At 43.0% G+C, this 26,330-nt stretch overlaps 1 protein-coding gene across 7 annotated transcripts in view; it reads left to right on the top strand.

Moving 5' to 3' along the window:
- The window catches only part of SGMS1 (sphingomyelin synthase 1), a 106,480-nt gene that overhangs the window by 39,814 nt on the left and 40,336 nt on the right, over positions 1-26,330 (top strand). For 5 of the 7 annotated variants that reach the window (XM_076339496.1, XM_076339495.1, XM_076339497.1 and 2 more), the window contains one exon: positions 18,395-18,458. The exons of the other annotated variants lie outside the window; for them this stretch is intronic. The gene's annotated coding sequence lies outside the window, so the exon portion shown is untranslated. The remainder of the gene's footprint in view (positions 1-18,394; positions 18,459-26,330) is intronic. 7 annotated transcript variants of the gene reach the window in all.

The following is a 26,330-nucleotide window of genomic DNA, read 5'->3' as shown; positions in this document are numbered from 1 at the left end:
GCCCGATGCAGCTACTTGTGTCTGCCCCCTGCCAAACATTTGGATGGTCTGACAGCATAACCGCCCTGCTATAGTACTGCTTCGTCAAACTCTGTCTGCTCCAAAAATAATAATCTTGCATGAAAAGCATTTAAATGAAGCCAGCAGCAGATGTGAAATCAAGCACTGTAGACAAGGCAGAGGTCTGGGTGTAGAAGTCAACACGGACAGCATGCATCTCTCCTGAAATCAACTGTAGCACTCGACTTGCTCTTCCTCTTGATGTTTTGTTTTGTTTTTTCCTCCTGTGTTTTAGTCTTTTGTGAAGTTTCTTTGGGAAGGCAGCTGAATACCAAGAATGCAAAGGCACTGACTCCAGTTTTGCAATGCTCTACAATTTTTGCTGATCCTGTTTAAAGTCCCCAGACAGTTGATCTGGGAAACTTGCTGCTAAATGGATGATCTAATTCCCAGTGAACACTGTGATCATAAATATTACCCTACATCACAGAAACTATTTGAAAACTGGTGTGTATTCCTCAAGCTGTCAGTTGTCTTTCAGCATCCTTGTTGTGCTTTTTCATCTTTAAATGCTTGTGCTGAAGCTCAAATAAACTTACCTGTCAGCAGTTATGAGGATGTCTCTTCTCACCTCCAGCTGCTCCTTAATCATAGCTGTACCTGGCAGTTTAAAAGCTGTTTACAAAGGAGATAAGGCAAGTAGCTATGTTGTAACTGCTATTTCTCTAAATGATTTTTCTCATGCTCCAATAATATTCAGCACGAGGTTGTGTTTGTGCTTTGTGAGGATGTCAGCTTACTCAAAGCCAATGTGTGAGCTCTCTGTTTGTAACCCTTAAGGACTAATGCTATGGGCAGGTCTATCGAAGCAGGACAGCTCTGTCCTTAAATCACTGCTAGCTTTGAAGCATCACCTGCTGGTTAGGTGTCAGATTTGTTAACAAGGTGGTAACATCGTCAAGCCGAGGTCAAATTCTTTTAAGTGCATTGACTTGCTCTGGTTTTAGAGCAACGGTTGCACAGGTAAATTGCACGCAGTATCCTAAGATACTTAATCACAAATATTATAATCACAAAATTGCAAGTGGTGCCTGAAAATACACTGATTTCATGCCCACCCCCCTCAAGATTTTACCAAAGCATTCTGTCGAGAAAGGTTTTATAATGAATAGACAGCTCCCTTGTCAAATTTTACAAATGTTATCTATGGTGAATGCTCTGTTAAAATTATGAAATAAAGGAGTATACCACAAGGATAAAGAGATTAAAAGTTTTGTGACTCTTACTTGGCTACATTCTGTAGGATTTAGTTTTACAGAATATATATAAGGCAGTATTTTAGCTCTTGTTTACACAGCTGAAGCAGCCAGTATGAAAGTGAGCTAATTTCTCTGTGTAGGGGGAAATATGTTGTGTACTCGGCTTCAGAACTCAAATGTACCAGTGTTTGCACACAGAATTGCCTAGCCAAAAGTCAAGGGGGCAACAGCAGATAGTCATTATTTGTATTTCTCCACTGTAAAGCAGTGCCTTAATTAGGAAACTTTGTTCTGAGCCTCTTTTCCCTGTGCAATGAGTATTGCTAACTACTAGTCCAGACCCAAATCAAAACTTTAGCTCTTAAATTAATGATTTCTGGGGTTGTCATCTTAAACTTCCAGGGAAACCAAACGCAGATCATTCGGGTTGCTGTTACAACTTGTTAATTCAAGAGCTCTGGTGTTGATCGTCTTAAGACGATGTGATACCTGCAGCACTGTGAATTGAGCAGCCTTAAATTGGCGTAGTTTGAGTGCTGTGTGGTTTGGCATGGTGTATGGTTGTCCTCAAAATGGTGTTTCATGAGAAATGCCTCCCTCTGGGCATGGTACCTCTGCGAGGTACCATTGCTGGCCAGGGACCGAGCTGTCAGCCTGTTGGTCCTGTAACACTATGCACTGCATGTGCCAGGGTTAAGGTAAGGAAAGGGAGCTCATCACTGCAGTTTCTAGCACAACAGTCAGTTTTCTGCAAATTTGTCTTCCTGTGGAGGGGAAAAAAAACCATGGTATAGTTTTACTGGATTTTCAGTCATCTTCCTGAGTCTCTGCAATGGCAGCAGGGAGGCCCAGAGGCTGAGATGAAAATGTGAGTTGAGCTGAGCTTGGAACAGAAAGAGTGCACAGGAGGAGTTCAGGATAAGGGAGAGTTTCAAGGGGGAGTGGAGGGTGAGTGACAATGTGGCAACACCCTGCTATCCACGGCTTTTCTGTCTGTCGCTTTGGAGAATGATTGTACATCATTTAATACCCACCTTGGCAAACTGTCTTATTACTCTTTTCCCGTCCGTCACCCTCGTTTGGCTAGTTTTGACCTGGATGAGAAGCGGGCATTGGAGGTAGATGATGCTGACAGCCGAAATGTTACTGTTCAGAAAGAGGCAGCACAAACGCTTGCACCAAAACATTAAGTATCAGTGAAACAGCCGAGACCTTTCAGGATGGCGATCCATTTAGTGAACAGTTGGACAAGGTTGCTCGGGTATTGCAAGATTTGATACCTTGTTGTAAGGAGATCTACGTGTCAAAATCTCATGCCAGTGGGCATGTGTCTCTGTTTAGGAGTGCATACTGGGTAGGCAGGAGGGTGTCTCTGTACAGTGTGAAAACTGGATGGAGAAATGGTCTAGAAAGGAGTGGCTCGCTGGAAAAAAAGAAGGGAACAGAGCATCCAACAACCTGAATGCCTGAGGAGTAGCCTCCAGCAAAGGAGTGCTCTTTCACAGACCACATTCATATAATTTGAATTTTACAAGCGAGAACTCTTTTGAAACCTGAAATTCCAGGTGGAGTACTCAAGCAAGTCTGTTCCTGGACCTGTTGATTCTCTTTCTTCTCAAGGTGGGGTGCTGGATGCTCACTTGAGTGAAAGCCCAGTTATCATCACAAGCAAAATTAATCCATCCTTCCTGTCTATCCTAACCAGCATCCAAAACAGTGTAGTAGGAGTACCTGGCAGGTTGTCCCAAGGAAGAGCTTTATTTTTACCCCACAGCCTTGCAAGGGGTAAGTCTAAAGACTTAGAAGATCGTTTCTTTAAGTGCACTTACATAAACAGCAAATTTTCATCTGTGTCCTGCTGCTTCTTGCTTGTGCAAGATGCATCGTCCCTGCAAAAGTCATGCTAAATCTGAAGTTCTTTCTCTGTGCATTTGTAATACCATTGTCAATAAAATGCCCGCCTGAGGATTTTTTGAAATGTTTCTGCACCAATTCTTTAGTTGTAGCTGGAAGATTCTTCCATTCAGCCAGTATCTGCTTCTCCATGGTAATTTGGGGTGGAGTGAAAATGGACACTTCAAAGCAAATCTCTATTGTCATCCTGTCTTGGGAGGAGTTTGAAGTGCTGAAAACTGGGAAAAAATCTGCCTACCAGGCAGGAATTTCAGGATACAGCTCTGTCCCTTGGTGTACTGTGATTATTAATGACACAGAAAGTGTTTGGTACTCTGTTTCCACATGAAAAGAGGAAATGAGCATGTGTCAAGCATAGGTGAGGTAAGGTATGTGGTATACAAGGTCAATGAAGCTGTAAAGCAGCAATTGGTTACTAATAAAAAAGCAGTTTGGTTTTTTTTCTGTGCGTCTCAGTAGAGGTCATTTTGCTGGTACTGCATCAGGAAATAATAGATACAGGTGACCAAAGTATGTTTGGTTTTGTTTTTTTTTTTCCCCCAAGGCACAAGCAGCTTGAGATGCACGTTCTACTTGTTTTATATGGAACCCGTGGGCTCTGAATTCAGGCTTGCCAGCTCTGAACGCGAGATCCATGCTCCCTTCTCCCCCCTGCCCCCTTCCTCCCTGCTCTTTTGGCTTTGGCACCTGCAGGGCACTGGTGCTTTTGCTTCTTCTCCAGGACTTGCTGTAATGAGGTGCCAGCAATGTGTTGCGTGCTGAGTGGCTCTTAGAGCAAGCCCAAGCAGCGGTGCAGAGTAGGGGTCAATGGTACATGCAAGGAGGAGGGGATGCTGATCTGCCTCTCTGAACAGAAAAGAGGGGTTGGGGGTACTTTGCAAAAGCATGGAGAGCCCTGGGTTGGGACACATAAAAGAAGCAGGTGGTTCCTGAGCTGTGCCTGAGTGGCAGAGGATGAGTGCTTTAGCAGAGGGAAGCAAGAGGATGAAGGAAGGCTTCCTCATGCACGGACAGGGATGTGATTAATGCCTTGCTCTGCTGCTCTGGTTGAAATGAAGTTTTGGAAACAGCCATTGTGAGAGATTAAGAGATTACTGCACTTCCCAGGCCCTTTCCGGTCTCTGAAACCTAATGCTTGTTCGTGCAACACTGGCATGATGCAAAAACATTATTAGTTTTGGGTTTTGTTCTGCTCTTGGGAGGCTGCTTTTTGGAAATCCATACAGTGAAAATAGCTGTAAAGTCAAAGTAGTAAATGAATGAATGTTACTAGTGAAGGGGTAGAGAAACAACAAGCTACTGTGTTTAAAAAAAAAAAAAAAAAAAATCTTTCTCCACGTTTCCCTGTGTCTTGAATGCCAGCTGGTCCTCCATCTCCAAAAAGAAAAGGTTCAGCAAAGGATGATGAAGGTAGTCAAAGGCATGGAGCAGCTGTTGTATAAAAGGAGGTAAATAAACTAATAAACTTTGACTCTTCAGCGTGGAGAAGAAATGATTGTGAGCGGAGGAAGTGAGAAGAGGAATGTAATGCAAAGCGTTAGCAGAGGATGACTGTACCCAGGCCCTCCCCATTCAAAAGAATAGTGTCAAATAAAACAAGGAAGCAACAAGCTTAAAACAAGGGAGCGTTTTTCTTTCAGTAATGTTTTTCTTTCAGTGGTGCACAGTTATGCCATGGTATTCCCTGCTGCAGGATGTTGCTGAAAGGTTAGAGGTTCAAAGGAGGCTGGATAAAACCTAGCTATGGCTCTTAAAGACAGTATCTCCTGGTTCAGGGAATGGTTATTAAAGCAATGTTTTGAAGAAGGTAACACCATCTGTGTTAAACTTGTTGCAGAAATGTGAAACTTCATTTTGTAAATAGGTAATAACTAATGCTTAGCTGTTTTCAAATGCCATGTCGTATAGATGTGTTGTGCAGGGGCTACAAGTTGGAGTAGCAGATTAAATGTGGGATTTCTTGGCTTCTGTATTATTTCATATTTTTGGTAGCTAATGGGAAACAGTTGCATAGTAGCAAATGATTCAGGTGTTAAAAAGTTGGTGTTTAAGAGCAGATTATAGCAGCAGTTGTCTTGGATAATTTGCTGTGTTACTTTACCAAATTTTTGCAGTCTGGAACTAATAGGAGAGTGCTAATAGCTGGGTAGGTTGGAGTGGCAGTTTGCCAGCTGGTGTCATAGAATCATAGACTCATTAAGGTTGGAAAAGACCTCTAAGATCATCAAGTCCAACTGTCAGCCCAACACCACCATGCCCACTAAACCATGTCCCTAAGCGATATGGTAATGAAGTAATGATCAGGTTACTGTGATGCATTGGAGACAGATGGCTTCAGTATTTCCCTGCAAGCTCAATTTTCAGTGTGACATAATGTTTGGGTAGAGCTGAAACTCTGGGATTGCACCATGGAAGTCACCGGGGCGGCTTGGAGGGTGAAGGTTTCTTACACTGTACGTTGCTTTTTACTACGGAGAGGTGGTTTGCTTGGCTGGCGTATGAAAGGACCAAATTTCCCTGGAGATTTTGGCGCTCGGCAGCATGTGGGCGTTAGGAGGCTTTGGGAGGTGGAGGAGGATGGAGATGGAATAACGTCCTTTGAATCAGAGCTGTTTTGACATGCTAGGAAGAAACTGCCAGCTGTAAAAGGGGCGGGGGGGGGGGGGGATCAAACATTGAACCACTCTACAATTTTGTGTAGAGAAGAAAGACTCAGAGCAGGAGATGTTTAAAAATTTATACTGGACTGAGTGAGGTGAAAATCAAAGTATAGGTAAGCATGTGTTGGGTCAGCTCACGTGCTGTGCACGCACACGGCAGCTTTGCAGCGGCGCGCTGCTAAACAGCAATACCTTGAAAATTAAAAGAGTCTTGGTTCAGTGGGCTCCATCCCAAGGTGTGGGTTTGGTGACCTGCCTCATAACTTTGAGAGTAAATTCAAAGTGATTTATCCCTCTTCTGATCTGTCTTGAACTCTGACTGCTCGTGTCTATTTCTGTGAAGTGGCTGCTTCTGTATTTATGAGCAAGGTGAAAACTACTGACCTGCTTTGCTGCCTCTGAAAGGCAAGTGATAGTTCTTAGTGAAGATAGTGAGGACAGTATTTCTGAATGTGCTTGGACTAAATTTACTGTAAGGAACTGAAAAAGTGTAGATGACTGTTGGAAGGGAAGACATTTATTGCACAGTGGCAAAAGATTTATAGGCAGATAGTTTGGTTTATAGATAAATATTGTTTGCCTGTATTTCTGTAGCCATAAGCAGTTAGCAAATTGGATTTAAAAGCCTAGACTTTGCTATAATCTAGAGACCTTTTTACATTTTTTTTTTCTATCCCATCTGCTGAGTTCTTCACTCATGGCTGAGATGTCACGTGGTGCCAAGAGAAGTGACGCATCTTGGTATCCCATGGTAACTGTCCCTTTCCTTCGTTTTTAGCTCATTTGCTGTGCTACCAGATAGAATAACCTGACTGTGGGATTAGGTTTGCTTTGCTCACAAATAGGTGAAGGTTAGGATGTAGTGTTTTCACTCTCTAAAACTATTTGCACATGGTAACCCAAACTGTCCTTTAAAAAAACCCAAAAAACAACATAACAAAACACACAAACAACCCCTACTCCAAAACAAAACGAACACCCCCACCAAACCGAGAAAACTAGAAGCTCTCCATCCTAACTTCTCAACGTGCAGGAAGCATCGGTTGGGGCTTTTACTCTTTGTTTGCCATTCAGAATATTGAAGCTTGTCTGAGAAGTTTTTGCAAAACACAAGTAGATATCCTGCAAGCATCTGTTGGGCTCAGAGGTAAAATTCTCACCAAAGCTAAATTTGCAATTCAGGTCTTACAGTTCACACAGGCTTTGCTGCTGGAAACTTGTTAGATGATGCTTTCTTTTTTTTTTTCCTTCCCCCTTTTTTTTTTCTCCATCAGTTGTTTTTTAACCTTTGATTGTTATATGCAGTTACTGGCTGCATCTTAATTAGAAATATCTGACATATGGTCTCCCAAGAGCTCTTCTCAGGAAATATCTTTTCATTCAGATATGCTGATTTTCTTTAGAAATCTGATTATTTTTTTAAATGTGTCACTTAAACCCATTTTCTCTTCTATGCCCAAATATCCACTGCTAACTTTATTGTATTAAAGCAGTAGTGGTATGATTTGGTCAGCCTGAAGCTCAAGGCTGCAAATGCAGTAGCTCCTCACCTAGTTTAAACAGTGGGTATAGTCTTTGCAGTTGTACATGAGAGACCTTGAACCCCTTCTTGCACGCTGTTTCCAAACTCTTCTGGGCCCTTTTTGTAAGTGCCTTCAAGCACAGCAGTACAAATCCTGCTAAAGCAATGGAAGTCTGGCTAAACTTTGTCCTGCCGATTTGATTTTTGCTTTAGGGGAGGGAACAGCTTTCAGAAACTCAATTTATTCTTGGGAGGAAAAAAAAGGATGGTTTTGCTGGAGGAGAATGGTGAAATCTTGCAGTGTGGCAGGATTTGCATTTGTTGTTGCCACAGCTACGAGTGAGCTTACAGCATTTCAGTTCCCTTAGTGGAGGGACAGAGTGGAAGTTTTCAGAGTTACGGTACCAGTGCACAGAGATGACTCATTTTGGTGTGTCCAACTGATTTTTGAATCAGTTTTTGAATGAGAGAGGATGTGACCGTGGTGTTTCTGCGTGGGGAGGCATAGAGATGTAGTCTTGAGCAATTTTTGGCTTCCTGGATTTGGGGCAATTGATCTGCATGATGTTTGCTCTTAACAGGCTGCTAAATTGTCATCTGATATACATCATCTGTACAGGCACCTGGATATTTGGAAGTATTGCAAGACTTCTCTGGTATGCATGGGCTCTGTCGTCTCTGTACCTGTGCCAAAGCAGGGTATGTCTCTCTGTTTGCTCAGAACAGGTATTTAGTACAAAGCACTGTTCTTATTGTAATGGGACTGAGTTGCCTTCTGTTTGATTTTTAGTTATGTGCAGTCCAAGGTGCTAACGTGAGCTGTGTGTTTGCATCAGGAGTGTGTGTTTAAATCCAAACAATAGGCTGCTTGTGGCAATGGAAAGTAGTGGGAAAAAAATCCCTCTTCTGTAATTGCAGGAAGAAAGCAAGCCTGTTTACAGCAAGAATCAGCAAGAGTTTATGAAGCCATATTTGACTTTTTTCCTTGCATTTTCTGCATAGATTATGATGGTTTAAACAAATTGCTTAGGCAGAAAAAGCACTTGGCCTGTCTTTTAGTTACTGATTGCAGTAATTTTGACTTAGCAGTATGAAGAAATGCTACACCTTTCTGAGGATGACAGTGTGTATGAGAACTATTTTATTTTGAGAGTGCATTTCTGCATGTCTGTGAGCATACCTCCTGAGCAAACTCCTGCATTTACAAAAGACTTCTAACAAAAAAGGTAAAATTAAGGATTCGTTCAGTAGAACCTGCTGTTGGTAGATTTTTAGCCCAGTCGGTACCAAAAAATAGTCTGTATGCTTTTTGGTGCGTTTTTGGTTCTCTTGTTTGGATAATAGTGTTGACCTTGCAAATGCTAGTTGGAAGCAGAGAGAGTTCAGGAGCCCTTCCCAAACAGGCCAGGCTTTCATGGTGGTAGGGGAGAAAGAATTGTGCTAAAGAAAAAGATCTGAGCTTGCAGTGTGCTGAAGAAATAAAGAGCAGTGTAATACAAGTATGATGTGGAAAGCTGCTGTAATGTAAATAATATGAACTGTATGCAGCCAGTGACTATGTTGGGAACAAAAATAAGCATCAAAAGAAAGGTTAGGAGTTTAAAGTCCACAACTAAATATTATTAAAACAAATAATAGCAAGTTTGCCTTTGAGGGCAGAAAATCGTATCTATGTTCAGAGGAAGGCGGGTTAACATCCTTTGAAAACAGGAACATTTGTGTGGACATGGGTTTGATGTCAGAGGACAGCTACCCTGTAACCAGATGTTTGCCATTTTAATAATTTTAAGTAAGTGTGGAATATTTAATAGGTAGGTAAGATAATTGGTTTATACCTTCATCTAGATAAGATCAAAAACTATCAGCGACCTTGCAAGTCAAGCTGCTGCTTTTTCCCAGTGAAAGCCTGACTCGTCTGTGCCTTTCACCTCCAGTATTTCCTGCTGCTCACACTTATCAGCCTGCAATTGCTTTTACAAGCTAAGCTGCTGACTCTTAGTCCATCTTGAAATGGTTAACAATAAGCTATTTCCTCTATATTATCTTATGAAAAATACTAATATGCCACTGCTAAAAAAATGTTAGACCTGTTGTACCGAAACAAGGTACAACACCTGAGGGAACTGGAGGTTGCAGCAATAAGTTAGAAAAGTTGGAGCTGGGGAGAGGTGGACTGTGATATGTGGCAAATTCAATTAATACAGGGATCTTAAATTTAAGTGAGGAACCGAATCTGAAATGTTGTGAGCAGATGGCACTTTTTTTCCCCAACAAATAGCTGTAACTTGTCATGTAGGTAACTTTTAACTGGCATTGTGTCTAACAACCTAGGCTCATTTAAAGATTGTATTATTGTGCTTCATTGGTACTGTTGAGGTTTTGAATTACTATGTGAGAAAGTGCTTTTGTATTGATGATGTACTTAAGTTTTTGCTGTGTTGTGAAGGTCTTTGTCTGCTGTAGCTTTTTATTTTTGAAGCTATGGGTTTGTAGGTTTATGGTTCAAAAAAAAAAAAAAACAAAGGAGAGGGGAACCCTCAAACCAAACTGTGTCCTCAGTAACCAAACTACAGCTCTGATACAGAGGGAAGACAAGGTCTTACGCTAGCACAGATAGGAAATGAGGTCTCTAGGTGCTGTGTTCAGCCTGTGCTAACATCCTCTCTCCGGGGAGGATTACCATGGTCTCTTCCCTTGTTTAGGAAATACTGTTGTCAGAGGGAAACCCCCAGAGCAGAGGGGTCAGCTCTGTCAGCCCCAGCATTAGCATCTTGTGAGATGGTTTCCTATGGTAGTGCCACTGTGGGTGCTGGGAGCGGCTGTGAAATTGGGAATAATGCATGGTGCTTTTGGGTTTCAAGATGTCCAAGTCACAGGTACCACTGTATCCTATCGGCTGGTCCTGTATATCTGCCTCTGTATATGTCTGTGTTGTCGCTGTAGTTGAGTCTAGCTACAAAATGGCTGTGTAGAGATCCCTTAAGGATTTGTAGTCTTCCATACTTCTTATAGTGTCCCTGTGCACTGTTCAAGGCCTTGAAGGTAGCCAGGGAAGAGATGGTGTAGGGCGCCTGGATTAGAAAGGCAGAGGCTGCTGGTCACCTTTTGGAGTAGTGAGATGAGGAGAGGACTTCTTTGGACCCAGACAGGCAGGGATGATTTCCCCAGAGAACAGTCCCTTTTCTGAGCTGTAGGTCAAGGGGAAAGGCAAGCCCTTGCATGGGCGTCATCTGCCGTCGCTTTGCCTTCATGTGCACCCTGCAGACTTGCAATAGGGGAATTTAGCTTTTATTTTACAAGGAAATGCCTGTTCATGTAGCAGGTAGAACAAAACAAGTAGCAGCTAGTGTAACAGGCAGCATATCTGGCTCAAACTGAGGAGTCTGTTGACTTCAGAAAGCATAGAAAGACTCATCATTCAGCTTATGGGACTCCATCAGTCTGTGGTGAGCTTGTAGGGGTGGAGAGGGAAGCTAAATTAAGGACGTGTTACCTGGACTGATGATTTGGAAGAAGGGAAGACTGTAGGCTATAGTACAGCCAAGAGTGCCAGAGTTGTGAGACCCAGGAATACTGCTTCTCACTGCTTTTTTTGGACGTGGTTGGCCAAGGAATAAAGGTAGGTGCTGATGTGGTCAGAATTACTGGGGAAAGCCTTTTGGCAACAGCAAGGTGCTGTGTGCAAGTGAAGCGTATCCTTGCAGGCAGCTGCTTGTCCCAGAGTCTGGCCAATTTTGTTTGTTGTTTTTTTTTTTTTTTTCCTGTTGGCCTTGTAACTATGCAAAACACAGCCCTGGGGTGTCTGGGTTACACCTAAGGGATTACCTTTATGGGAAGGAAAATAAAGAACAACACATCTGCTGTCCAGTAGATCTGCATCTGTGCTTCTACCTGGAGATATTGGACTAGTTCTAGTCCACGGTATGACCTCATGTACCACCATGATGAGCATCTGCAGGTAATACCAGCTGCACAAAGAAGCTGCTGCTATGAACATTGGCCAGTCTGGTCTGCACAGAGTAGGGCTTGAGCAGTTAAGGTTTCTATGGTCTGTTCTGGTGGTAGAAGTGGAGGGAGTGGGCCTGGGCAGGAAAATTATTGTTGAACCACGATAGTATATCTGGTTTTGATGCATGAAGATGCAATTAAGGCTTGAGGAGAAGTTTTTTTGACACTTTTTGAGAGTTTGGATGGATGAAACAGCTCTGCAGGGACTGACAGAGCCTGTGTGAGCCTGGAGAAAAGCTTATACAGAGTGTATTGGCATGGGGTACTCCTCTGTATTCCTAGAGTCCCACACTTTTCAACATGGAAAGGCAAAGAAATAGGGGTTTTTGCTCCCCACTATGGATTATAACACTGGTGAAGTATTTGTATTGGAACCTGTTATTTCCCATGGGAATCCATGTCTCCTTCCTTTCTAAGAGGCTTGCTTTCTTGGATAGTCCAGTCTGATGTTGTGGTGTAATTTAATGCTTCTAGCACAAGAAGTTAAACAGTGGTTAAAAAAAAAAAAAAAAAAAAGTCCCCAAATCTCAGAATGACTTTTGAAATAGCACAGGCAGGATATAATCCCTACGTGGATTATTTGGTCTCTTGCGTTTTGGTCTTTTTTTTTAATTGGCCCTAAAAATGTCCAGAGGTTAAAATTAGAATGGCAACTGCTAATAAACATTTACCAGTGAATTTTCTGCAGTCAGCTTTCATTTAGCACTGAAAGCCCTGGAAAGCCGTGGTCCCATTTTTGGATGCTGGAGACAAACTGAGTAAGCACAGCTCCTCAGCATGGCACTGGGGAGTGCAGCAGATCTTGTTAGATTTTTGCTCTTTTTTTACCGTTTTATTTTAGAGATGCATGATGGCTGTGGAAACTTCAGTTTTCCTTTACTTAGTGGTGTAGCAAATATGGTTTTCTGCTGTATTAACTAGTCACACTCTTAACAGCAAGAGCAACTAAGCAATGCAGTGACTTACAGAGGCTTATGGTGAACATCTTGATATTGCAAGCAATTCATAAATAATGTCGGTGTTTTCTGCCGAAATCTTCTCGAGTTTATAACATCACTGATCACAGAAAGTCCTGTAGCCTTTCATGCCCAGGAGAAAAAGCTACTCTGTCAGTCTTAGTCATGCTGTCCTGTTGCATGGTGTATTTAAGGAAGTAACGCAGTTATTTTTGTCACTAGATGAATGATCCAAAACTATAGCGAGGTTCCTGTTGGGTGAGTCTATAATGAAAAGGCTGGCTGTGCTATGCTGGTTTTATGTTCATCATCATACCATCAGTGTTGGTATAAAGATGTTCCCTGCGCATGAGTTTACGCTTTTCTGATTTGGGACCACTCAGAAAATCCATGTGGGGGGACAGGTTGTCGCTATGTCAGCTGGAGCCTGGATATCACATATCTGCTTCTTTGGGGCAGGATGGAGTCCTGGCTCCCTCTTGACTGCTATACTGTCTCCATATATACCTCTCTCTATATATGTGTGTGTGCGTGCCTATGTTTTTGGTTTTTTCTATAATACCCATGATACCATTGAAACTTCACCAAATGTTCATTATTCTGCTAGCAGCAATAGCATAGGCTGCTTTGATGGGTGGATCTAACAAACCAGTAGTGTGTTGGACATCCCAGTATCCCTGTTTGTTTTGCAGAGCAGCTGCTGTGTCTGAATGCTAGATGCAGTCTGCTGGCATCTCAGGGCTTGAATGTGACTCTCGTAGAGGAGCCGCTCTATTACTGTGGAAGGCAACTGGCTTTGCAAGCAGGTTAGCATGTACAAAACCTTTCTGGCTGGACCCAAGTGTCTGCTTTAATCAGTAAATAGACCTGAAACCTGCTGCATGGTACTCCTTAGAAATAATCTGAGCTACTCTTTACTTAAATAAAGTGCCAAGAGTATCAAAAAGATGAAACACAAATGTAGAGGCTTGGTGTTACCAGCCTTCAGGCAAGAAAATACACTTCTGTTCATGAAAGCAGCTCATGGCAGTATTGCTTATAAATAGCAGTCCCTCTCTGAGGCTTCTCCCCATTGCCTACAGTGTAAATTGGATGGCTTCCTAGTGGTGGTGGCCGATAATGGTGAGATTAAGCAGCAGATTAATTGACTGGGAGTAACCAAGAGCAGTTTGATTATGGAGGACAACCTGCCTTCAGTCTTTTGCAGGGGAGATGGAGTTTGGGGGTGCTGCCACTCCAGCTCCTTTCATGAGAACCAAAATCCCTGATTTAACGAAATGCCAGTGCCGATGCACATTATAAAGGCAGAGTTGCTAAAGCTTTTATGGCAGTGAGGAGATGAGTTAGGCTGTAATTAGCAGCCTCTCTTTTCCCTTGCAAGTGCGGAGAGGATTCTGTAGTTATTTCTGTGTTTAGTTAGTTCTGCTTTATTGGTTTTAATTCAGTATGAAACAGCAGCTTATACTGCCCAAGAGAAAAGTACCATATAAATGGGATTTCTTGTGTGCTAAGAGTGCTGCAACTGTAAAGAAACTGACTCCTTAGCCTCACCAGGATGAGTTGCTTTGATGTTTTGAGATGCTGGTCTAATTTTCATGTTCGCAGCCATGGAATGTTTAAAGACAAAACTTCAGGTGAGCTGAGAATCTGAGACCTCGTTAAGACCAGGAGATCAAGTCTTAACAATATATATTGTTTCAGGGCTGTCTCTGTGCATCTATTGCATTATACTAAAATCTAGCTTTGCAGCTACAAATGGAGTAGTCCCTAAAAACCTTCCCTAGCCCCAGTATGAAACGTTCTATTGCTTAGAGCGATAGACTCTACCAGAAAATGTACCTTTGACCTAGCTTCAGAGCTAGCCCAGCTCGGAGCAGGGGCTGGACTAACCGACCCCCAGAAGTCCTTTGCAACTTGGGGCTCTTTGTGGGTCTCAGCACTGGACTTGATGACATAAGGCTAACACTGAAAAATACCCTTGGCAAGAAGCCAGAATTGTGGACGGCCTTTAAATCCCTGTGAAAAAGCACGTGCAGCAAGTCAGTTTAAAAATTGTAGTGTTGTCTTTTTTTTTTTTTTTTCTGGGGGAAGAGGCTGCAAGTGCTCTGGCCACAAATGTGACAGCTGTCATGGTAGATCTTAGCTGTGCTCTCCTTCTCGCTGTTCAGCCCCCAGCATGCTCGCTCTATTTGCAAAGAGAGGAAAAGGAGGAGGAGGTGTGCTAAACTGAGAACCAGTCAAGACAAATGCACTAATGGTTGATAGAAACATGTTTTATCTTGAGCTTTTGTACAAAAACCTGAATTCCCTGTGGAGACTTCCCTGTTCCTGAACTTCTTTTTAGGGTGAAGTCTTAGTAGATAGGATCAGCTTTGTACTTCTCTCCATTACTGATGACCCCCACTGGCCTCTTTTTGCAAGACCACCTCCAGCTGTGGGAACAGGGAATGTTGGAGATGTAAAGAAATTACAACTTTAATTTATCTCTTGGCCTTAAAATCAAAATCTTTAGGACTTCTGTTCTCTTACACCAGCAAGAAGTAGATATCTGCCAAGTCAATGGAGATTTTAGCTAGTAAACCTAGAGGGTATCTATGTCTGACTCTTCTTGCTTTGTTATAAAAGAGGAGAATCATCCTCTGGTTTTTAGAGGTGATACAGAGCATTTGTGGAGCTGAGGGGTTTTTTAAAGCATTTGTCAAAAAGGTGAAGTTAAAAAAAAAGGGGGGAGGGGCAAAACTTGAGGGAGATGGAGACTGTTAAGAGCAATTTAAGGAATCTGATGGTACCAGGCAGTCTGATGAAACACCTCGTGACTGGTCTGTTAATGTTCCCAGTCTCTGACCCCAGTGTCACATTGAGAAAGCAGTGTTTGAGCCAAACCATAGCAAAGGTGAGCTAGCAAGTACTGGAAACTGAATATCAGCCTCAAGTGACATATGGCATGTGTTAGTTGTCTCCTGCTGAGCTGGTGTGTGGTCTGTCAACAGTGACATTGTGGGTTTCTGCCATGGGTGGTACCATAGACAGGACTGAGATGCTTCTTCTGAATACTTGTGTTTATCATAAATGGTATCTTGGGTGCACAAATGAACTGGCAAAATGATCACAGAATCAGAGGCTGGTTGAGGTTGGCAGGGACCTCTGGAGGTCATCTTGTCCAGCCAGCCCTCATCAAGCAGGGTCACCTAGAGCTGGTTGCCCAGGACCATGTCCAGTTGGGTTCTGAGTATCTCCAAGGATGGAGGCTCCAAAACCTCTCTGGACAACCTGGTGCAGTGTTCAACCACCCTCACAGTAAAACAGTTTTTTCTTATGGTCTTATGTGTTTGAGTTTGTGCCATCTTGTCCTGTTACTGGGCACCACTGAGAAGAGCCTGGCTCCTTCCTCTTTGCACCCTCCCTTTAGGCATTTGTACACGTTGATTAAAATCCCCCCAAGCCTTCTCTTCTCCCCGCTGAATAGTCCCAGCTCTCTCAGCCTTTCCTCATAGGAGAGATGCTCCAGTCCCTTAGTCATCTTAGTGGCTCTTTGCCGGACTCTCTTCAGTATGTCCCTGTCGCTCTTGCGTGGAGGAGCCCAGAACTGGACCCAGCACTTCAGGTGTGGTCTCACCAGTGCTAAGCAGAGGGGAGGGATCACCTCCCTCAACCTGCTGGCAACACTCCTCCCAGCCCAGGATACTGGTGGCTGCCTTTGCTGTGAGGGTGCATTGCTGGCTCATGGTAGCTTGTTGTCATCCAGAACCACAGGTCCTTCTTTGCAAAGCTGCTTTCCAGTCCATCAGCCCCCAGCCTGTACTGGTGCTTGGGGTCATTCTTCCTCAGGTGAAGGACTTTGTCTTTCCTTTATTTGAACACCATGAGGTTCCTGTCTGCCCTTTGCTCCAGCCTGTCAAAGTTCATCCAAATAGCAATGTGGCTGTCTGGTGTATTGGCCACTCCTCCTAGTTTTGTGTCATCAGCAAACTTGCTGAGGGTACACTCTGCACATCATCCAGGTCATTAATGAAGAGGTTAAACAATATTAGCTCTTGTATCAACCCATGGGTAGACCACTAGTGTCTGGCCTCCAACTGGACTTTGTGCCACTGATCACAACCATCTGAGCCTGGCCGTTCAGCCAGTTTTCAGTCCACCTCCCTGCCCACTTGTCTAGCCCATACGTTGCCAGCTTGTCTGAGGATGTTAGAAGAGACGGTGTTGAAAAGTCTTACTAAAGTCAAGACAGTCAACATCCTCTGCACTCCCCTCATCCACCAAGCCAGTTGTTTCATCATAGGAGGATGTCAGGCTGGTGAAGTGTGATTTTTTTTTTTTTTTTTTTTTCCCCTCCCCCTTCATAAATCCATGCTGACTACTCCTGATCACCCTCTTGTCCTTCATGTGACTGGAAATGGTTTCCAGAATTAGCTGCTCTTTCCCAGGGACAAAGTGAGGCTGACTGGCCTGTAGTTCCCCAGATCCATTTCCTTGCCCTTCTTGAAGACAGGGGTGACATTTGCTTTCCTCCACTCATCAGGAACCTCTCCCAGTTGCCATGTCTATTCAAAGATAATCGAATGTGGCCTCGCAATGACATCAGCCAGCTCCCTCAGCATTTGTGGGTCCATCCTATCCCGTCCCATAGAGGGGTGTATGTCCAGTCTGTTTACTGTTCTCTAACCTGATCCTCTTCCACTGAGGGTAAGTCTTCCTTGCTCTGAACTTCCCCTGTAGTCTCAGGGGCCTGCGATTCCTGAGGGTTGGTCTTACAGTAGCCCTTCACATCCCTCACCAGATTCAACTCCAGATGAGCCTTCGCTCTCTTAATCCCATCCCTGCGTGATCAGACAATGTTCCTGGATTCCTCCTGAGTCACCTGCCCCTGCTGCTGCACTTCGTTTGCACGGGTTTGGTCAGGAGCTCCTTGCTCCTCTGTGTAGGCCTCCTGCCACCTCAGCTTGATTACCTGCTTGTTGGGATGGACCACTCTTCAGCTTGGAGGAGGTGACCCTTTAATATCAACCAGCTCTTCTGGACCCCTCTTGTCTCCAAGGCTATATCCCACGAGATTCTTCAAGTACATCCCTGAAGTCTGCTCTCCAGAAGTCCAGGGCTGTGATACAACTTTTTTCCCAGCTCCCTCCTCTCAGGGTCCTGAGCTCCACCATCTCATGGTCACTGCAGCCAAGGCTGCCCCAACCTTCGCATCCCTGACCAGTTCTTTCTTGTTTGTAAGTATGAGGTCCAGCAGAGCACCTCTCCTTGATCACCTGTGTTAGGAAAATGTCATTGTCATCAGTGCACTCCAGAAACCTCCTTGATTGCTTCTGCCATGCTGTGTTGTCCTTCCAGCAGATATCAAGGTGGTGAAAGTCCCCCATGGGCACCTGTCCTGTCCTTCCTAAAGAGCCTGTGTGCATCCAGGTGCTCATCCAGTTGTGTGATTTATCCCACTGTGTCTCTGTGATCACAGAGATTGTAGCCCTGCAAGTGCAGGCAGATCTCCTGCCCATTCCCTGTGCTGCATGCAGTGGTGTACGGGCACTACAGAGAGGCACCCAAGGGTGCTGAGTTCCCAGAAATGGTATGAGAACTTTCCCCATAATGCCCCGCAGGCGCTTCCTTATCTGTGTACTCGCCTTCAGGTGTGTGAGTGAAGGTGCCTTTCCTGAAGTGTAGTTGGACATGCAAAAATGTGTGTGAGCTGCCAGGATGGCAGTCTTTCCCAAGCAGAAGCAGCACGTATTCTGGCAAAAAACAGGAATATGTGAGAAACTCCCTATTATTGGATGGGTGCAATATTTATCTCGGATCATTCAACCTGGCTTTAGTGTCTGAGTCAACGTTGTGCATGTAGCTTTAGAAAAATAAAGACACTATTTCTGTCTCATATTCTCCCCTACTTACGTCTTTCCTAATGTAACTGAGTATCTACAGAAAGGCTGTATTTCTTTCTTCTTCTCCTCTGGTGTGTATCTATATATATATCCTGTGACGTTGCAGGAGTGTTTGCTTTGGAAGAAATCTCTCCATCTGAGCCAAACCAAAATTAAACGTGCAAGATAAAGTGTTCCTTTCTTCTCCTCTTAGCGAGAAGGGTGGCTTGAAGAGTGACAGAAGATTATCACTTGGGACAGACAGGAAGCCTGTGAAGGTAAATGGCCTTTTTTTGTTTAAGTAATCCAGTAACAAACACCCCAGCGAAACTGTGAACTTTTAATTGTGGGATTGTATTGGGGGACGGAGGTGTTAAGCACTGGGGCAGTATTTTAGAAAGGACCTGTGAAACAAGTTGATGAAAGCCTTCAGGCTTGAGGACAATGGTTCTTTAATAATTCAACAAGACTTTCTCGTCAGCTGCTTGCATGCACAGCATCAGTGCTCAGGGATTGCTTTTCCCCCCTCACACCCATTTGAGAGGTGCTGCAGCAAACTTAAAATTGCACCGATTTGCCTAGGTGATGCAGAGAGGCTTTTTCTTCTCCCGTCCCACCCTGCAAATATTGTTATTGTACTATGGAAGTGATTTCATGATAGCAAAACTGAATTTCAACTCATCTTTGGCTTTCTAAACAATTCAGAGCTCCAGATTCTCAAAAACTTTCCAAGACTATTCCATTTTTATTGTGCTCAGTCTAAATCTAAAATAATAAATTTGGATGAAAACGCTAAAAAGGTGTAAACTGAATACATTGTGCTGGTAGGATAGTTGGCAAAATAAGGCCTTGGTTTAAGTATGGGTTTTCTGAGGTCTGAAGCGGCATTTGCTACTTTTTGCTACTTGTGAGCTGTGGAAGACAAAGTAACACTTCAGGGCTTGAGGTTTTGTAAATGCACAGTGTGAAGCTGAGCGTGTTTGAGCACTGTATTTTTGCAGAAATGCCAATCACTAAGCAAATCTAACAGTACTGCATAAATGAACAGGGCAAGTCCACCTCTTTAGAAAGCTCAAGTATTTACCTTTACCCTTTTGTACTCCCTATTAGATATTTTAAACTCCTTACAGAATTGCATTTTTGTGAACTGTAATTGCAGGGGTAAAACCTCTGACAGTGATTTTTGCAAAATACAACATTCAGCAGTCAGCGGAAGGTCTGTGGAAATATTGTTCTGGCTTACTCCTCTTTGGTGTGGGTGGGGAAGAAACTAATCTCTTCTTACTCTAGGAAATCATAGCGCACAGCACGATAATATCCAAGTAATGTCATCCTTTGGGAGTAGTTAAGAATGATCTTTAAAAAGAAATGGGCAGTTCCTTTGACTCAAGTTTCCGAGAGCACGGGAAGGATGGTGGTGTCCACAGTTTGATACACACATCTACCCCACCCAGCTCACGCAGAAACAGCTCCAGTTATTTCTGGCTTTGGATAATCTGCCAGGAATAACCAAGAGCGGGGGTATCAAGCAGAAGGATTCCCCTTGTCTATTCTTTGATCATATGGGGACTTGCAGGATCAATACTGAGTTCAGAATGGTGTGATGGTGTCCTGTGTGGGTTTTGAAAAGATGTACATAGTCTTTCCATTGTGACTGGTGTCAAGAACAGAAATGCAAGTGTGAACATGGTAAATGCCAGCCAAAATATGTTTGATGAATGCCAGGGGAAAGGTATTTGGCCATGGCTTGATTTAGCAATTGCTGCTCTGTGTATGCTACAGCATAGTAAGTTTACAGCATAAACATAAATATTTACGGCATAAATACTAGAGAAGCTACTACCTAAGAGTATATTTACAGTGTAAATATACTCTTAGGTTTTTTTAGTATTGAGAGAACTCCTAGTAGTATCTCTAGTAAGGCTATATATAGGCTGTGGACATATCCTTGGTCATTAAACCATATCAACAGGAAGTGAGTTGAAACGAAATCTGCTACTTACTTGCAAATCAAATCTATGCACATTCATCCTTCTAAAGTACATGACTCCCTGAGAAATTTAGAAATTGATACACATTGAGCCTCATCCGATGTGGATGGATGCTGCACTTAAGCAGAACACAAAATGTACTGGAAAATACAGGCTTCAGCTTCTGCCTGGGGTGTACAATGTCTTTTGTGGTCAAAGCTGCTGAGACTTGGCTTTGGTGGAGGCAGGATTAAGTTCCTTCAGGTCCCTGTTCAAGTTAGTGCTTGGCATTGTAGTCAAAGACACAAATTCAGGTGCTTGGAGGAAAGTGTACGTGTAAGAAATATCATCAATTGGGATTTCAGTAAATGATGAATTTTTGGGGAGATATGTGTGCTAGGAAGCAGAGTTTTAATGGTCCTGGTGGAAGGACCAGGCTGTCGTTTTTAATGCTTACACAGAACTGATGCTTGTATTTCCTATAGGAATAAATTGGACTAGAGGAAATGACTGCCCAGTCTGTAAGTAAGTACACCAAAGGGAAAACCCATAAATGAATCAAAGGTGCCATCTTTAAACAAGCAGATCGAAGTAGAAGGTAGTGCTGATGTTTCGTAATTTTTGATATAACAGAATGCCTAATAATTTTCTGTGTTTGTACCTTGCCATATTTTGCAACCTGTGATCATACCCTTTGCTTCTGCAGCACAAGTGATGCAGGAAGCAGGAAGCGTTATACACTTGCCTTGTGGGACAGCCAAGCCTCCTGGGCCTGGAGCACAAAGCCTGTGCTAAGCAGTGAGCACTTTGGTCTTCGTCCTTTCTTGTTTCTCATATGCATCACAGAGGTCAAAGTTATAAAAACATGGTCTAATAGGCCAGCACCTGAAAATAGGGACTGGGAACATTTTTATCACACTTTGATCATTAGTAGAGATATAAGCACAGTTAGATTTTGAGTTATACCAAAACCAGCCCGTGCCCGTGGTGGCATATAAGGTGACATAAGGGGGCATATAAACACACTTCCCTAAGCTCTTTGAGCCTTTAGTGATTAATGGCTCAGGCTTCCTGAGCGTCATTTCTTCTTCTTTACTGCTCTGAATTCATCTGGTCATCCTTTGAACCCAGGTAAACTCATGGCACTCGCTGTGTGCTGTGGGTGGAAGTCTCAAGAAGAGGATGTGTGTTGCAATGATGGGATCCCACGGCTCACCCATGTGTGAAGTGGTGATAACACCGGCTGCACTGACACAGGATATTGGGAATACAACACCCTGCGGTCCTCACAAATAGCTCCTTATCGCTTCTGTTGTGTTGTTCCCTTTGCCCTTGGGATGGAGGAAGTGGATATTTGAAGCCCTAATTTGCAGTATTAATCCACATCATGGTTATTAATGAGTAAGGTATTGGATAGGTGGGTATGTCTGAGTCAGTGCCATTTAACCTCTGAATATTTACTTTCAGTTCCATAGGAAAAAAAGGGAGCCGGAGGCAGTGATTAATCGATAACTGGCTTGTGTTTCATCTTCAGAGTCTTTGAGTGGGGTCTGTGTTGTTCTAGGTCTGCTACCTGGGTACAAGAGAGAAGATGCTCATTGCATGAACAGCAGGTGTAGGTCATGTGTTTGGGATAATTAACCATCCTGCTGAGGTGCCACAAAAATATATTGCAAATTAAGGAGTTGGATTACTCTCTGGTTAGTATTCTGTGTGACTCTTATGGCGTGCAAACAAATACTCAGGATGTGGAGACTGGGTTAGTTTATCTTTAACAGGAAAAAGCCCCTTCCACACCCAGGAGCCCTGTTGTTGACCTCTAGCACAAAACATGATCACGTATTAGCGCTTGCTCTGGTTTTTGGCTGTTTTTTTTTTTTTTAAAGATGCTAATTTTGGTTGTCCTGGAAAGTGTTTGGCTCCCTTTAGGTCTTTCAAGTTAATAAGAAACTCCTTTGAAGAGCAAGAGATAGCGTCAGCAGAGCATGAAGTTGGTATTCGCAGAAGGGTGCAGTGCTGCTGCTGAAGAATAGAGGAAATTGGAGGAAATAGCCAAGGCTCTTATGTCTGCCCCTCCTTGGCATAGAGATCAGCATTAGTACAATTTCAAACCTCATTGTTTTAACACAGGGATTGCTGGGCAGGCCTACAAGCAGGCGGTACCGTGTGTTAATGAAATGTGCATTCGGTATAAACTTTTTTTTCTGAAAGGAAAAGTATTTGCCTTGCAGTGCTCGGCATAAGCCCAAGTATGGACATTTTGGCTCCGTTTATGCATAATAAATTAGTGACTTGCTGTATCCAGCCATCCATACTTAAAACAAGCAAGGGTATTTTCCTGAAAGGTTCTTGATTACTTCTTGGATGACAGCAGCAGCTGGCATCCATCATTACATGCCATGTTTCTGGGTAAGGCCAACTTGGTCTGTCAAAAGCTTTAAAGAAGCCAGAGTACCTGATATGTGCTGAACTACTGGTATACAAAACCAGCAGCATTGTAGCAAGATGTGGGGCAAATAACAAAGGAATTAACTCTTTGATGGAAAAATCAATGGTGCTACCAGTCTGTGTCCCATTACAGTATTTGGTGAGGAAACAATCTGTTGCCTGCTTGTAAACAGAGGCCTTTAAGTTGAAATTTTGGGTTTGGAAGGAGTACAACCAAATTGACAATCTTAGGCAGCGATTTCTTTAGCCAGAGGATTTTGACACACCTGGGTAATGAGACTTCTTGGAGGGAAAAAAGTAGATAAGAGAATAGGAGTTCATGAGCTGGGAGCGCTATAGCTGGGTGCGGGATGCAGTCATGTGTGAATAACACCCTGCCGTGTGAAAAATGTCCTTCTGGTTGAGACAGTGAGTTTGAAAAGGGTGTCTTGTTTCTATTTTTCTCTTTTATGGAAAGCTTCACTGTTATAGGTTAAAATGTGACCACAGTGGTATTAAACACTTTCTTTGAACTGGGTTTCTGATTGCACATCTCCTGTATGAAAGTGAATTGCAGTAACACAGTGTGCCACCTTGTTTTTCTCTACTCTCACCCCTGGAGAGGTGCTGGGCATTAGGCTCCGCAGAGCAATCCCAGCTTCCAATGGCAGAGCCTGCCACTGAGAAAATCCGGGCATTTCTCCGATGATCCTAAAGGGCAACTGTGGCGTTTAACCAGGAACAGCAGAAGGATATACACTCTGCAACCCAGGGAAGCACACTTGATGAGCAAAAGGACTGATTTTATCTGTTTACAAAGATGACACCAGTTAGACGAGAACTCGAGAGATTTAAGCTGCTTGCATGGCTGGGACAACACGAGTGGTGTGGATGCTCATTTCATCGGCAGCAAAAGGTCCCATATCCTGGCAGACCTCCAGGATGTGTGGGGGATCCCACTGGTGTTTCTGCCATCCTTTTTACAGCTTTCAGTCACAGTGAGTGCACGGAGACTCACGGGGTGTGTGTGTGATATCCTTCAGAGCTGTTGCAGCATGGTAGAGTCCCATGACTGTGTGTGGAGTCAGATGCAGAAGGGAAGTGAACTGGGAACTGCCCAGGAACAGGTCAGCCAGCCAAAGCATCGGGAGGTTGCAAAACCTATGGGAGGTCAAAGTAGAAACAGGTGTTCAAATACAACACCACAACATATTTCTTAATTTGCTTCTGAAGGAGGACCAGGGGATGTTTTCAGCTGAGTTTCCAGAAGACACTGGTTTGCTGGCAGGTTGCGTGATCATTGTCTTTGCAAGCAATTTAAAATACACCTTTGTTCTTGCATACATGCTCAAGCAAGCGATGCTGAAATTATCTCCTTTGGAGGAAAGATTTTTGTTCAGGTAACTCAGTTCAACTTAAAAGCAGGTTGAGCTTTTTATAGGAAAAGAAAGAGAAGTGTGGTTTCCTCCGGACATGACTCCATGAGTCACACGTATATGACACAGTATTCCTCTCTGGAAACTTAATTGCTGGAGCTGATGAGTACATCAGTACTCCAGAACCACCCTTTGTGTTTGATACACCTAAACACTTAACCTGGCATTTCTGGAAGTTATTTTAATAAAAACTTCATAGATTTTAAAGTCAACTTTTTAATGTTTCTAGTATATATCAGAACCCCATAAAGGTAAATTTAATGGCATTTTTTCAGTTTCAAAAGCAACTGTCCGTTCTTAACAGCCTTGCACATAAGAAGTTGTAATGGCTGTTAATGCTGTAATACAGATGTAATAGTAATAAATATTATTATTATATTATATATGTAATAATAAAATTTCAGGTTATTTCTCAATAGGAAAGATGATAGGTGGGGGGGTGTCCACTGTGGGTTGGTTTTTTTTTGTTTTTGTTTTGTTTTGTTTTTTGCTACTGGCCTGTTCAAAATCATGTGTTATATCAAACAGGAATATATACACATTTGCTGGTTGAAAACCCTCAGAAGACAGGGTGGAGCAGTGATGGCCAGAACAGGTTTGTTTTAGTGATGAGCATTTTTGCATCTTTAATAAAAAGTGCTTCATTTCTGGATCATAAAGCAGATGTGCTGAAAGGTCTCTGCCATAGTTGTTCACAACTTAGCAATGTCCTCGATTTTGCGTTTTCTTCACAAAGACATTTCAGTTTAAGAAAAGTAGTTAAAAAAACCCAGCTTGGAGCTGAAAGAAATAATAAGCATGATATAAATAATAAGCAACAGGATTTGTTACATTCACAGCATCTCTGGAGAGATCTGCATTACAGATTGCACAGTGAGTTTGCTATAAACTAGGTCACTTGTTTTGGGGGGTGAAAGTGGTGAAAGAGTAATAAGCAGCAATTTTGGAGTGGCATGGCTTGTTCAGTGTATTGTGATACTAAATGCTAAGTAGATGGTTTGATGCTTATAGCAAACCGTGATTCAGTGCAATAGCTAATGCTTCCTTTCAAATGAGCAGGTAGTCACATTGTAGTTAAGACCAAATAGCTTCGCTCTGAAGAGAATGGGCTATATATTTCGAATAATTTTAAAAAAACTTGTCCTCAAGCTGTTGCTGAACACAGTGTTTTAAAGTGGTTTGAAGCAAATGGAGGTCAGAGTGGCTTTCTAACGCTCCTGTAGCACATTTTTTCTGACATATCAGTGACCAGAGTCAGGTTACTTAAAGGAAAAAAAAGACAAAAAAGAAATGCTTAAAACGTTTTTGGGATACGTGTGGTGGATGTATGGATTTATATTGCTCATGTGAAGCAATATGAACATATCCTTTCTGGTAGGTGTTGATCCTAGAAATCAGTAATCAGTCTTTGAACTCATACCTGCTTTTGCACTGGTAGCGGTCCTTGGTAGCCAGCAAGCCACATGCCTCCCTGCTGGGTCCTGTAAAAATGCTTCCTGAAAAGGCAAGTGTGTAGTTCCTTCGTTAAAGCCTTGCATTGGAAGAAGAGCTGCTTACTAACTTAAGGAGAGAGAAATGCGTCGCTTTAAAAATTGTCACCTATTTTATGACATCTCCAGAGATGGGAGAAAGTAAAGCTACTCTGTGTATATCAGTTGCTTTTAAACTTTATTTTTATTTATTTCTTCTTATCTCTGACTCAGGCTTCCTTCCTCTTTTTACACCAAAACATTTTTGCATCTTCATGCTTTTTGTTTCTCGGCCATGCCTGCAGCTCAGTTGGAGGTAGTGTCATTGCTATTTTTCATCATCTGGGTTGCGGTGCTTGGGCCTCAGGGTTGAGTTTGCTTGGTGGTGAATGAGTAGGGTTTTTTTTAACTTGCACTAGACTTTACTTCCCACCTTCAGTGCTGGATTTCATCTGATACGATGAAATATATAGTTTATTTACTGATGAGCAAGGGAAAAGGTGACTCACTATAATCTGCTTACTCTGACTTTTTTTGATGTTTAGGCAGATTTAAGCTGTCAAGGCAAGGAAGACCTTTCCCCAGCAAGGCTTTTGGAAGGATGCTGTCTTGCCAGTGCATGTGGTGCTTGAATTACCAAGAAACATTAGTGCTGAAGCTTGGTAGTAGCTATTTCTCTTAAGTGCCAGCAGTCAACCTCAAATCTAGTGTTGTGTCACATAGCTTACGTCCTGATCAGGATAGAAGCAAACAGGTCATCACTCGGTGGCTGTCTCTCTTCCTCAGGCATTTTTGTGGTGATCATCATCCTCACATTGAAGCATGATGTGGGAAGGTGGAGATAAAGC

The sequence above is a fragment of the Aptenodytes patagonicus genome, chromosome 5 (genome assembly GCF_965638725.1).
Source record: "Aptenodytes patagonicus chromosome 5, bAptPat1.pri.cur, whole genome shotgun sequence".
NCBI lineage: Eukaryota > Metazoa > Chordata > Aves > Sphenisciformes > Spheniscidae > Aptenodytes > Aptenodytes patagonicus.
The sequence above is the reverse complement of the archived record's forward strand: the minus strand, read 5'-3'. Positions and strand labels throughout refer to the sequence as shown.